Source organism: Schistosoma haematobium, chromosome 7 (genome assembly GCF_000699445.3).
Source record: "Schistosoma haematobium chromosome 7, whole genome shotgun sequence".
Lineage (NCBI taxonomy): Eukaryota > Metazoa > Platyhelminthes > Trematoda > Strigeidida > Schistosomatidae > Schistosoma > Schistosoma haematobium.
In genome coordinates, this window is record NC_067202.1 from 2,177,725 (window position 1) to 2,191,331 (window position 13,607).

General features: G+C 35.7%; 1 protein-coding gene across 1 annotated transcript in view; it reads left to right on the forward strand.

Moving 5' to 3' along the window:
* The first annotated feature begins 1,542 nt into the window (after positions 1-1,542).
* Positions 1,543-13,607, forward strand: part of KCNC4_2 (Potassium voltage-gated channel sub C member 4) — an 80,610-nt gene continuing 68,545 nt past the window's right edge. Inside the window, exon 1 of the mRNA XM_051217790.1 lies at positions 1,543-1,828. The gene's annotated coding sequence lies outside the window, so the exon portion shown is untranslated. The remainder of the gene's footprint in view (positions 1,829-13,607) is intronic.

A 13,607-nucleotide genomic window follows, 5' to 3' on the forward strand; every position in this document is an offset into this window, starting at 1 on the left:
TGGTTGGAGGTAGTCAACAGGAAACCCTGGACTCGGATTTCGTGCCATTTGGCACTCGTCAGCAAGGTGTACCTGTAATCTTGAGGAAACTGGTGCTCCCTGATGGATTCGACCCCGTGTTACCCGGCTTCACAGTCAGAGATGTTACCATTGAGCTGTCTGGGCCGTGACCGACCTCCTGTAGCACAGAGATGTATTCACGATTGATTGATCACTGGGTGGTGATCAGTGTCATATTTGTCAAGTCCCTCTTTACCGCAGATCGAATACTATCGACCATGTTGCAATGTGGCCACCAGTTTTACTTCAAATATTAATTTAGGGTTTCTTGTTAACTATCTCCAACCACCATCTTATCTCAACATAGTGCACACAATGTTGAGTTACCAAGATTGGTGGCCACATTACAACGTGGTCAATAGTATTCTATCTGCACTAAAGAAGGACTTGACACACATGACATTGATCACCACCTAGTGATCAACCAATTGTGAACATCATAGCAACTACCAACTAAACTTTTTCATATAAAAATATAGAGAATTCAGTGAAGAAACTTTTCATTTCAATGAAATCATTTACTGAAACTGTACACTTGTATGTATAATTGTATAATGAATATATATCTATAGAAAGATAGGAAAGACTATGTAATCAAGGGATTCGATACTTTAAATATCAAATAAGGTTATGTGATAATCAGGGTGGTGGTTGTGGTGGTGAAGTTAAGGAAGAATGAAAGAATGAAAATCATTTATTGGGTCAACATTATGAAAGATAATTGTCCACTTGACAGATATGAAGAGAAATGAAAAAAAACAACAACATAAAGGTCATTATAATAACTGAGTGTTAATCCTGAAAAAGGATAATTATAACTGATTGCAGTTTAAAATCATAAAAACAAGACCAAAACACACCAATGAAGGATGTAATGTTGAATGTATCGTTTTTGCGCTAAGAGTTCGGGCATGAATAGATAGATTGCCAACGACTTAACAGTACATAAGTATTTGATTCGATTCCCCTTCAATTCAGTATCTTAAATTGTGTAGATTATATTGAAGGAAGACTCCTTTAGAGTGATGTGTCCAGAAATTATTTAAGTACTCCTATATCGAACAGGTGACTGATTTATACATGCTCTTTTCAAAAGTCAGGTACTGTTCTGAGATGTGTTTAGAAAGTGATCGTTTCATGCGGATAATGTAACCTGCCTCACAAGAACAAATAAATTGAGAAATGATCATCGTCGTAAAGAAAATTTTCTTTACTAAATTCTTTTTAGTTTATTTCTATGACACAATGACCGTCCAATGCTTCTAGGTTTTCAATGACGGTCTAGCTTGAATTGACTCATGAATTCAACTATTCAAATTTAATGTAATAATAAATCCTTAATTTTGATTGGCTTGGAATATTTAACCAATTAGAATTGAGAATAAGATTTATCCTTATGAATGAATTAACCAATGAAATTGAAGGCTTGTGCGAACAGTACAAAGACTATATATATATATACATGTATATATATATAGAAATGTAGTACTAGGTACTTCTTTAATGATACCATTTTATAGGTAGCCTATTTGCGTCTATTTCCCAAATACAGATTTCCATCATATCAAGACTGTATAATTACATAACATGGTTACATAACATTGAATATTGATTACATAATTTTGATCATTTCGAAACAAAATTCTATTACAAATTATGATACAAAAAGAAAAACATAGACAATGATAATAATAAACATTAAATGAAAGAACATTCAAGGATATAATTATTATTAAATTTATATAGAACAATTTCATGAATTGAAATGGTGAGTTGTCATTGTTGTTGTTATTCCATAATTATGTATATGTACATGTGTGTGTATGTGTGTATGTATAATGTTATTTATTTGAATATATAAATATTGGTACAAAGGGGGTATCGAATAGATATGCGTCACACAAGTCACTTGATTTGTGTATGGACTGTGATACTGTCCAAGTGCCCATAGTGAAGTAGGTGGTTTATTTAGAGGGCTACAACACGAGCCTTCAACCTAAAGGTCTGATCCACAAGATAGTGGAGTAACGTAAAGCGGTACAGTCCTATGGTAGTCGGTGATCAACGATTGGTTCATATGTCATTTTTTCCCTCAGGATTCTGGTAGCCCATATGCACCATCGGTTTGAAATCAGGGCTTTCTAACTCTCCTATGTGGATCTTGCATATACAGCAACCTGATTATCTATTTTTAAATTTCGATATATATTTCTTTTAAACGTTCCATTCAATCTGCTTGTTTACAAGATGTCGAAAAATAGGATGATAAATAGATGAATGAAGTTATGTCTTTTATTCATATAGACATCATCTATATGACGGGAACAATTCCATTCTTAGGCAGACTGTTTTCTAGTTTTGTCAGGAAAAATAGATCTGTTGTGAGGTAGTAACTCACTGAAGACAATGGTATACGGTGGCGCAACTTCGTGGATTGGTTGAAGTTACACATTAACACCGTTGGATAGTGGCCAGCTCAGTGGTCTAGTTGGTTAAGCGCCTGGCGCGAGACTGATAGGTCCTGGGTTCAAATCTAGCGGTGGGCGGGATTGTGGATGCACACTGCTGAGGAGTCCCATACTAGGATGAAACAGCCATCCAGTTGTTCCAGGTTTTCCATGGTGGTCTAGCTTCAATTGACTCACGATTTCAACCAGCGAAAAATAGATCTAGTCAGGAAAGAAATGACCTCAATGATGAATCCATTTCAATTCTATTGAGATTGTCTGTAAAATTTATTGCTTAAATGAAAATATTATAACAAATACTCCAGCCCTCATATTTTCTTGTTCAATGCATATAACGATATATTGATGAATAAAGATATACCATTGAGAGGTATCATGAATTGATTGTTCAACTACTAGATCATTTGTTGTGTTCATAAGTCAGTATCCATCTAATTGGTCAGCTTAAGTTGGATCTACAAAACAAACTCTTTCAAAGGGTATCTCTGAATATTACCCTACCTGATCTATCTAAAAAAAAGAAGAAAACTACAAACAATGCTTAAATAAATCAATGATAGAAACAATTGTACAGTTTAAGAAAATGAAATTATCAAAAAGAAATAATTTCCACTTTGTAAATTGTTCCCTAATGCCATGATATAGTCAAGAATGGAGAGAGTCAACTCTCCATCTCCAAATACTCTCACATGGTCACGCGTATACAATCACTAACAGCAAAGTCCTATTCACTATTTTCTTGAGATGAGAGTGTTATTTATGAAATTCAGAGGACAAAAAGTGAATGTTTGGTAGGGGCTTTAACCGGGTTGGTGAATATGGAGGATCTATCTGATTCTAAACCAATGGTGCACATGGGCCAATAGGATCATAAGGAAACAAATGACATATGAACCAATTGTTGATCACCGACTACCATGGGACTTTATCTCCATACGTTACTCCACTACTTTGTGGATCAGACCTTTGGGTTGAAGGCTCGTGTTGTAGTCCTCTAAGTAAACCACTTACTTCACTTTGGACACCCCTGCAGTATCACAGTCCACACACAAATCAAGTGACTTGTGTGACGCACATCTGTTCGGCGCCCCCTTTGTACCAGCATTTATACGTTTAAATAAATCATTATTAATAGATACCAACACAGAAATATGATAACAGTATAGATTATGACTTGAGATTTACTTTTTTTTTCATTTTGACCAAGATAAATGATCTTTTTGACATTTAATATGAAAATATACAACTAGATTTATGATCGAATTGGGACTGGAAAGAAAAGAGATTTGTTAAATAAGTATAAACTTGTTTAAACGTCATAACACTAACGTATTACTTACTCCTGTTAACCTTCGTGAAGGAGTATGGGTCCAACATCAACACTCTCTATCCAATCCTGTACTGGGCAATCTTTTCCAGTTAGTTTCAGTCACTAAATATCGTTTTAATGTCTGTTTCCAATTCTTAGAGTAGTATGTTGTTTGGCCTTTCTCTTTTTCATTTTTCTTACAGAATTCCAAGTTAGAGCTTGCCTCATGACAACATATAAACTGTATATTTCATTTTTTCTTCAGTCAATATTATTATTAGTTATCAAGTGTTAGATTTGTTATATTTGATATTAAATGAAACTCCAATTATGTAAAAACTATTAATATTAGTAATGTCATGTGTGCTACTGATGTTGACAGACATGAGTAGTGTGTCATTCACTGACTGAATGATCTCAAGGGAAAAAGAGCGAGATCTCTCTAAGAGCCAGAAATCATGAGTTCGATCTCAAAGTGGGATCAAGTATACACAATGTGATTGAGTCCCACCATAAGATGAAACAATTATTGAGTGTTTTACGTACTTACGCCCATTATATCCAATGGAGAATAGGCTGCCGATCAGCATTCTCCAAACCACTATGTCCTGGGACTCCCTTTATGATTCTATCCAATTGTGGTTCATTCGTCTCATATCCGTCTCCATTTCTTGGCATAATTTGTTCTTTGATCTTCCTCTTCTTCTTTGAACTTGAGGATTTCAAGTGATGAGTGCTTGTGTTGTGGCACAGTTGGGTGCTTTCCTCGATATATGTCCTATTCACTCCCAGTTGTTTTTCCTCCGCTGGAATATAGTTTGTTCTCTCTCACAGTAGGTTGTTGCTAATAGTGTCTGGTCAACGGATCCGAAGTATTTTGTGTAGACAACTGTTAATAAACACTTGTATCTTCTGAATGATGGCTTTCGTAGTTCTCCAAGTTTCCGCCCCATAAGACAGAACTGTCTTGACTTTTGTGCTGAAAATCCTGACCTTGGTGTTGGTTGACAGACAGTTGTTTTGAGTTCCAGATGTTATTCAATTGTAGATATGCTGCTCTTATTTTGCCGATCTAGTATATACTAGTTACATTACAATGCAGTAAAATATGTGGTCCATGATTGAACACTTAACATCATAAATCAAGGTTTAAATAAGCAGTATATTAAGAAAAATAGGTAATTGAAGATAGCCTGTAGTATACGTTTACTTGATTTACATTTCATGTTGTTTAACACATGTCAGCAGGATTTATCTACAACGTTAGGCCCCTATTATCCTGGTATGTCCGAGAGTGAGGGAAGTCAATTCTCCTTCTCCAAATGCTCTCAGATGACCACGTGCATACAGCCACTAACACTGAAGTCATACTCACTACCTTCTCGCGATCGGGTTGTTGTTTACTAAATTGAGAGGACGGAAAGCAAATATCCGTCTCTTTAACCGGATTGGTGGAAATAGAGAATCTATTTAGGGCAGTTCTAAAGCGTTTATTCCAAACCAGTTGTGATCATGGGCTACCAGGCGGCAAATTATGAATGAACCTATTGTTGGTCATCGGCTGCCATGAGACTCCATCCCCTTACGTAGCTCCACTGCTTTGTGGATTATACTTTCAGGTCAAAGGCTCGGGTTATGTCTCACTACAGTCTGTATGGTCTGGTACGCTACCACTGTGTTTTTTGGTAAACTATCATCTTCCTATGGAACTGAGATATTTACATCAGTTGATCAATCAATAATAATTGATATTATTACTTTTTTCTAGGCCTCCATTGCTCATTCTGTCGATCAATTAGCAAATTATCGATTAGTTGAAGTGACCAAGAAGCACTAGGTTGAATAGAGATTTAGACGTTAACACCGTTGAATGCCTCCTCAGTTGTTGAGAGATCAAACATATGCACTCGAGGACCATGATCGTTATTCATTGGAATGAGAAATTCGTGGGTGCTCACTGGAGAGCAGTTGCATATTAGAATAAAACGGCTTGCAATATTGATCAGTTTATGGTTTAAAATCTAAAATCTCCTTAAATCCTTTTATACCAAGTATAATAATCTACTCTTTATTGAAAGATTTTCCTTCGTTTCCTTAAAATATTCTTGTATTTCTGTTGATTGTGTTTGCCCGATTTATCTTTTTAAATTTTGATTGTTTGCCCTTTTCCATATTGACTTTTAAATTGGATCTACATGGATTTATCTGTTAACTGAACATTAGTTTTGAAATACGTAATCATTCAGGCCTGTGTTCACTTGTGGAGATATATGGGCCTAAAACAAATATTCTCCATTGAAACGTGTTCTGAACAACCCTTTCCAATTGGTTCCAGTACTCTGTTCATTCTTTTCATGTTTGCTTCCTCGATCTTCTTCTTTTCCGTTTTCTTTCAGGATTCCAAGGTAATGCTTGTTTTGTGATTTAGTTTGATTATTTCCTTGATGTATATGTCCTATCCGCCTTCAACATCTTTTCTTAATTTCCTCTTCAATTACAAGTTGGTTTGTTCTCTCCCATAGTAGGCTGTCACAAAAAAGTTAATTTAACATATTCATTAAAGAAGTGCTTACTTATTATTGTTAGTCTAAAATTCCTGACTTCGAACTAGGCTTATTCAAAGATAGTTCTTCGACATGAATAATTAAACTAACTTATCATTAATCATAAGATTAGTTATACATTATGTTACATTACTTACGCCTGTTACCCTTTGTGGAAGAGAATAGGTCACTCTTCATTGAACTCTATCTTTTGACAATCCTTTCAAATTCTTTCCAGTTACTTATTCATTATTTTCATATCTACTTTCATTTCTCAACTTAATGTTATATTCTTCTTGTGCCTTCTTCTCTCTTCACAATTTCATCTTAGTACTTGTTATCATATGATGCAGTTTGATGATTTCTTCATGTTCACTTCAAATATCTTTATTGAATTTCCTCTTCAACTTGAAGTTATTTTGTTCTTTTAGCCACAATAGTAGTTTGTTACTGATGGTATTTAATCATTAGTGTAAATATTCGTCTTATCATAAAATGACATAAAATTCAATCATCTGATCGTTTCAAGTAGATATGTCTATTAAATTAACATAAAAATGCCTTTTCTTTTTTTTTCTTTTTTTTCTCTTCTCTTTTTCTTCTCTTTTTTTCCACATAATTTCCATATTGCCATATTATTCTTTATCATATGACATGGTAACATAACTTTATAAGTTTTAATTATAATAAAACAATGTTCAATGTGTAACTATATAGAACTTGATCATAATTTTCGTTTTAACACATATTTCAACCGTCTTTTTTGCTTCTTCTTCTTCTTCTTTTTTCTTTTTTCTCTTTTTTCTTTTTCTTCTTCCTACTAATTTGATAAACATTTTAAAACATTTTCTCCCTCCCTCCCTCCACCCCATAAAATTGACCAATTTTATGATTGTCTACCATAGCAATTAAACAAAAAAAAATTAAAAAAAACTCTACAATATGCCAAATATTGTCATCTAGAGAATAGTTGAAGTATGGTGAACTGTAAAGTATTAGATGTTCATTTTATACAATTGGTTCAAGTTAAGTTCTACTTCATTGAATCTATGCAAACATTTTCGTGGAATTGCTGTATTTAGACAATCGTCATAGAATGTAGATATGTACTAATAAGAATTGATTCAAATTCAATGGGATCATATTAAATCATTGTGAGACTGTAATTTATGGTCAACATTTAAGTGACATCAGTATGACTTTGAGAAGATTCATATAATTGAAAAAGATAAGGTTTATGTTTCATTAAAAACTCAAACAACACATAAGCGGTTTTGTCACATACCCCACCTCTTATTGTATCTATCAATTTACATCTATATACGGAAACATGTACTTCACTTATCTTGGAAGTTTGATCAGCCTTAATGGGTTGGTGTCTGACAAAATCTCAGCACGGATTCAAAAAGCTCGTTTGGCTTTTGCCAACTTATATCACCTATGGCGAAGGCGAGATATCCGTCTATCAATAAAACGACGAGTATACTGCGCGGCAGTCCGTTCTGTTTTAATTTACGACAGTGAAACATGGCCTTTAAGAGTAGAAGATACACATAAGCTATTGGTATTTGACCACAGATGCCTTAGAAATATTTCTGGCGTCTGCTGAGATCACTGGGTAAGTAATACTGCAGGGTACTAGGGAATGATGGTAAATCCGTTGATGAGGTTGTGAATCTTCATCGACTGAGATGGTTGGGCCACGTGTTACGTATGTCTGAACACCGATTACCACGTCGTGCAATGCTAACCGGTATTAGAGATGGTTGGAAGAAAGTTAGGGGCAGCCAAACCAAAACGTAGCATCAGTGCTTGAAGACACTAACCTCTAGTCTGAGCCGTGTTGGTAGATGCAGACCACTTGGTTGGGGTCCGCGTGACTTTCGTAACCAATGGTTGAAGACTGTGTGTGACATGGTTCAGAATCGATCACAATGGCGTCTGTGTATACACTCTCTATCTTCCCTTAAACTAAGAGATTAAAATTGCTTCACACCTTTCTTTCTACGAACTAATTCATTCTTCCTGTACTATATCCTTATTGCAATCTTTCTTTTATATATTACCACCTCTGAATTAACTACTTCTATGAATCTGGTGTTCATCTTGTTGTGTTAATGAGGTATGGCAACTTGGACCGATGTATATATGTGCCTCGTCCTACGTTGTAGCTGACTGACTGATGTACACAGGAACGAGCGATCGTGATTTGTAAGTAAAAGTGGAGAAATACATACTCAAAATAACTGCAGAAACAAATGAATTCCAATGGTCATATAAGATCACGGAATAGAAAGACATCTTTCTCCATTGTGAAAAATTCGGTTGACACTGGTTATAAGGTTGATATCAAGTTAGCATTTGCAGTACTGTACAAGGGTGTATACTAAGGTTTATTGAAGCCTTGGCCACACGAAAACTGATACCTCCCTTTATGTGTTCAAAAATAACTTTTTCTTACCTTTAACCTACCTTGGTAATACTAATTTATTATCCACAGTGGTTATCACATTGTTTTTTGTGTACTTTATTTTTCTTCGTCACGACTTACCTTTAATCTGTCTTATTGACCTTTTTGTTTTCATTACCAAAAAGGTAACTTAATAGTTGATGTAAGGCTAAATCACCATGGAAAACCTGGAATTACTGGACGGCCGTGTCGTCTTAGTATGGGACTCCTCAGCAATGCGCGTTCATGGTCCCGCGCGTGGCAGTCGAATCTAGGAGCTATCGGTCTTGCACGCGAACGCTTAACCTCTAGACCACTGAACAGGCATTCAAAAGTGTTAATGTCTAACTTCAACCAATCCACAAAATAAGGCCACACATTCACTATTGTCTTCAGTGAGTTACTATCTCACAACAGACGGGATCGTGGATGTACACTGCTGAATAGGACGAAACAGCCGTCCAATGCTTCCAGGTTTTCCATAGTGATGATCTAGCTTCAAATGACTCATGACCACAACTATTGACTGACTAAAATATCCACATAAATCCCATTTCTGATATGAAAATGTCTCTATAAGTATATTATGTATGATCAGATTATTCGAAATGTGTTACACATATGTAATTCTGATAACGTTCATCTTATTACATTATAGAAATTTGTGAAAGGGACTAATATGGTTTAAATAGGAGTTATAAATTACAATTAGAAGTTAGAGTATGAAATAAGAATAACCATTATTCATCATCAGTCAGTCAGTCAGTAACAACGTAGAACTTCGTACTTACGTACATCAGTTCGATTTGCCATACCACATTAGCATAGAGATGCAGTTGTCGATTCAAATCCCGTAGTGGTAGAGGTAATAAGAGTATCAGCAGTAATCGGGAAAATTAGTGTTTGGAGATGTTACTTAAAGAGTATAATACAGTGAAATAAATTTGGGGAGAGAAAAAAGTGACAAGGAGGAATAAGGAGATCAAAATTTGGGAGAACACAGAGAGTGTATGCACCTGCACCATTGCAAACGATTTTGAGCCATGTCATTCAGGGTCTCTAACCATCGGCTGTTATCAACTCGCGGTCCCCAACCAGATAGTCTACACCTACCAACACGACTCAGTCCATTTGTCAGTGACTTTATGGATTTGGCCACCCCTAGCTTTCTTCCAATCTACTCCTACACCATAAAACATCGCAGGTCGGGACAGTCGGTGGTTGAGCATACGTATCACGTGTCCCAGCCATTTCAACTGATGAGGTTTCACCGCTTCATCAATTGATTTGTCATCCTTACCTAGTACCCGCTTCCTAACAACTGCGTTATTTACTCGATGGTCCCAGGATATACGAGCAATGTTTCGAAGACACCTATGATTGAATGCTAGTAACTTACGAATATCCTCTACTCTTACCGGCTATGTTTCACTGCTATAATAATAAGCCAAAGTATCAAGATGTTATTTCTATGTTTGAAGCAATTGCGAGTTCTTTTAGTCTGAGAACGGAAAAAAGACTCTGTAACCAATGACCAATAAGCTGCCTATTCCGATGTGTTCCAGTCCTGCCAACTATAGATAGAAATCAGGGAAATATATTACACAAGCAGTCATAAGCACGAGCAATAATAACAAGCACAAATCAAACGTATATATATACAGCATAAAATTGTCCTTGTGAAGTGTTACAAAATAGCATACTAAAAGATATAACGAACCAAGTGGGAGAAATACAACATGAAAGTGAAAATGAGCACTTTTGGCGCGAAAACAAGAAATTTGAAATTTTAGAATAAAATTACAAAAATAAAGTAGTTACCAAGTGAGTTCTTGGGGAATCTAATATCTTCAATAGTTATTCAGTTATTTAGATAATAAATAAAAAAAATAATTTTGCGCCAAAATTCAACTCATGTAATGAACAAGAACATCAGTGGGGACAATCGAATGTATGTACAGAGCATCTCATTAAAATCTAAGATCCATATTAGTAAATAGTTAATTTGCAAAATATCAATCCATCGTCTCAAACTTCACTTTACCTTATGAAAATATCAGTCCATTGTCCTAGATTTCATTGTTCATGCATTTTCATATCAATGGCGTTCCGTTCCCGTTCTTTCCATATTCATCTTCTACTAAAATACATTCTATGACTGACCACCGTTATATACTACTTGTGTAGATATAAGTAACCCACACCACACTAATAGTAGTTTCAATCTGATTCGTTCATTCATAAACAAAAAGAGAAAAAAAAACATAAAACACACTGATAGTTTCTCATCATAATCATTACAAATTGAATCCAAACAAACCAAGATTTGATGATTAAATGAATGAAAGAAATTCATATAAATTTTTATATAAAGAAATCTAGAAATAAATAAGAATTATAGATAGTGGCCAGCAGTGGAATCTAGGACACGCGTTTCGTCTTATTCGGGACTCGTCAGCTGGATGTACCTGCACACCACAGTTGATGCCTACTCCGCGACTCGAACCCAGTAACGTTCGCTTCAAAAGCCATCAAGTTATGTACTTAGGTACTGGGCTGACGGATCCAAAATGGGACGAAACGCGCGTTCTGGATTCCTTCGCTAGACACCATCCATTTGTGCTCATAATGCTTGTAATTTGACTCAATATCGAGGCAATCCACACACACAAGATTCAAGTAAACAACATTGTTACCTTTGAATTCAAGTTTACTATCTAATGTAATTTCTTCAGGTGCGTCGCCTTAACTTTTCCCATATGTCTGAACAAATTTCTTTGGATACCCATTGCTGCTTAGCACTTTACAACGTTTATTTATTCTAGAGATAAACGAGAAACAGTAATCCCATACTAATATTAAATTCAGATTTTCAACAGTTTTCTAACTTGCATAGATTCATGATTTCATTGAAACTCTAATTTGTTCGATCGCACCCTTCGTTCAGAACAAATATTAAAGTTTAGATTTTTATAGCGGTTATTCAAATGCAATACGAAGAACACCAACCTAATCATATTTGATGGAGAAACGCTGAAAGATGTGAAATCCTTCGCGTACCTGGGAAGCATCATCTATGAACAGGGAGGATCAGATGTAGACGTAAAGGCGAGGATTGGCAAAGCAAGGGCCACATTCCTACAATTGAAGAACATATAGAACTAAAAACAGCTTTCAAACAATATCAAAGTCACAATCCTCAATACGAACGTCGAGACAGTTCTACTGTACTGAGCTGAAACGTGGAGAACCATCACAACCAACATCAAGTAGGTACAAGTATTTATAAATAGTTGTCTACGCAAGCTACTCAACACACATTGGTCGGATACCATAGGCAACAGGCTTCTGTAAAAGAGAACAAACTAGCTTCTAACTGAACAGGAAATTAGGAAAGGACATTACGGAAATCATTAAACTGCATCACGAGACAAGCCCTAACTTGGAATTCTGAAAAGAAATGAAAAAGAGGAAGACCAAAGAACATATTACATCGGGAAATAGAATCGGATATGAAAAGGATGAATAACAACTGGAAACAACTGGAAAGGATTACTTGGGACAGGGTTGGATAGAGAGTGTTGATTGGGGATCTATACTTCTTCACGAAGGGTAACAGGCCGTAAGTAAGTGACCAACTATGGAAACAGTGCATAGAAATGAACTAGTATTAAAATATGATTATTCAATTCATTGTCATACTTGTCTACTTGTATTGTTATATACAATAGCGTGATTATATATGCCGTACTATATTCAATGAATGTCAAATATTTAATGAATAGAATAAATTTTGTTTTTATCTGTTGTCAAGTTGAAATGAACTCAATTTCATATGAATAATAAACAAACATTCTAAGTCGAAGTAAAAAATCCCAATCATATCACTAAGCATGAATATAGATAATAATGAAGATGAATGAGTCTAAGGGATTATAAGCATAGTACTTTTATTTCGAAAATCTTATAGTTAACATCATGAAATAATCTTAGTGAAATAACCATTGAAAATTAGAAAACATTGGACAGATATTGGATTCTGTAAGGACTGATCGTGTACTGATCAAATTGCAACACTACACATCATTGTGGAACAATCAATTGAATGGAATTCATCGCTCTACATTAACTTCATTGATTATGAGAAAGCATTTGATAGCGTGAATAGGACAACACTATGGAAGCTTCTTCGACACTACGGCGTGCCTGAGAAAATAGTCAATATCATACGGAATTCCTATGATGGATTAAACTGCAAAATTGTGCATGGAGGAGAATTGACAGACTTATTCGAGGTAAAGACTGGTGTTAGGCAAGGTTGCTTACTCTCACCCCTTTTTCTTTCTCGTGGTGACCGACTGGATTATGGAGACGTCAACATCTGAAGGGAAGCACGGGATACAGTGGACAGATAGGATGCAGCTGGACGATGTGTTTATTAACAGTTGTCTACGCAAAATACTTCAGATCCGTTGGCCGGACACTATTAGCAGCAACGTACTGTGAGAAAGAACAAACCAGATCCCAGTGGAGGAAGAAATCAGGAAGAACAGTTGGAAGTGGATAGGACACACATTGAGGAAAGCACCCAACTGCGTCACAAGACAAGCTCTCACATGGAATCCTCAAGGCCAAAGGAAAAGAGGAAGACAAAAGAACACAATACGTCGAGAAATGGAGATTGACATGAGAAAAATGAACAAGAATTGGATAGAACTGGAGAGAAAGGCCCAGGACAGAGTGGGTTAGAGAATGCTGGTCAGTGGCCTATTCTCTAT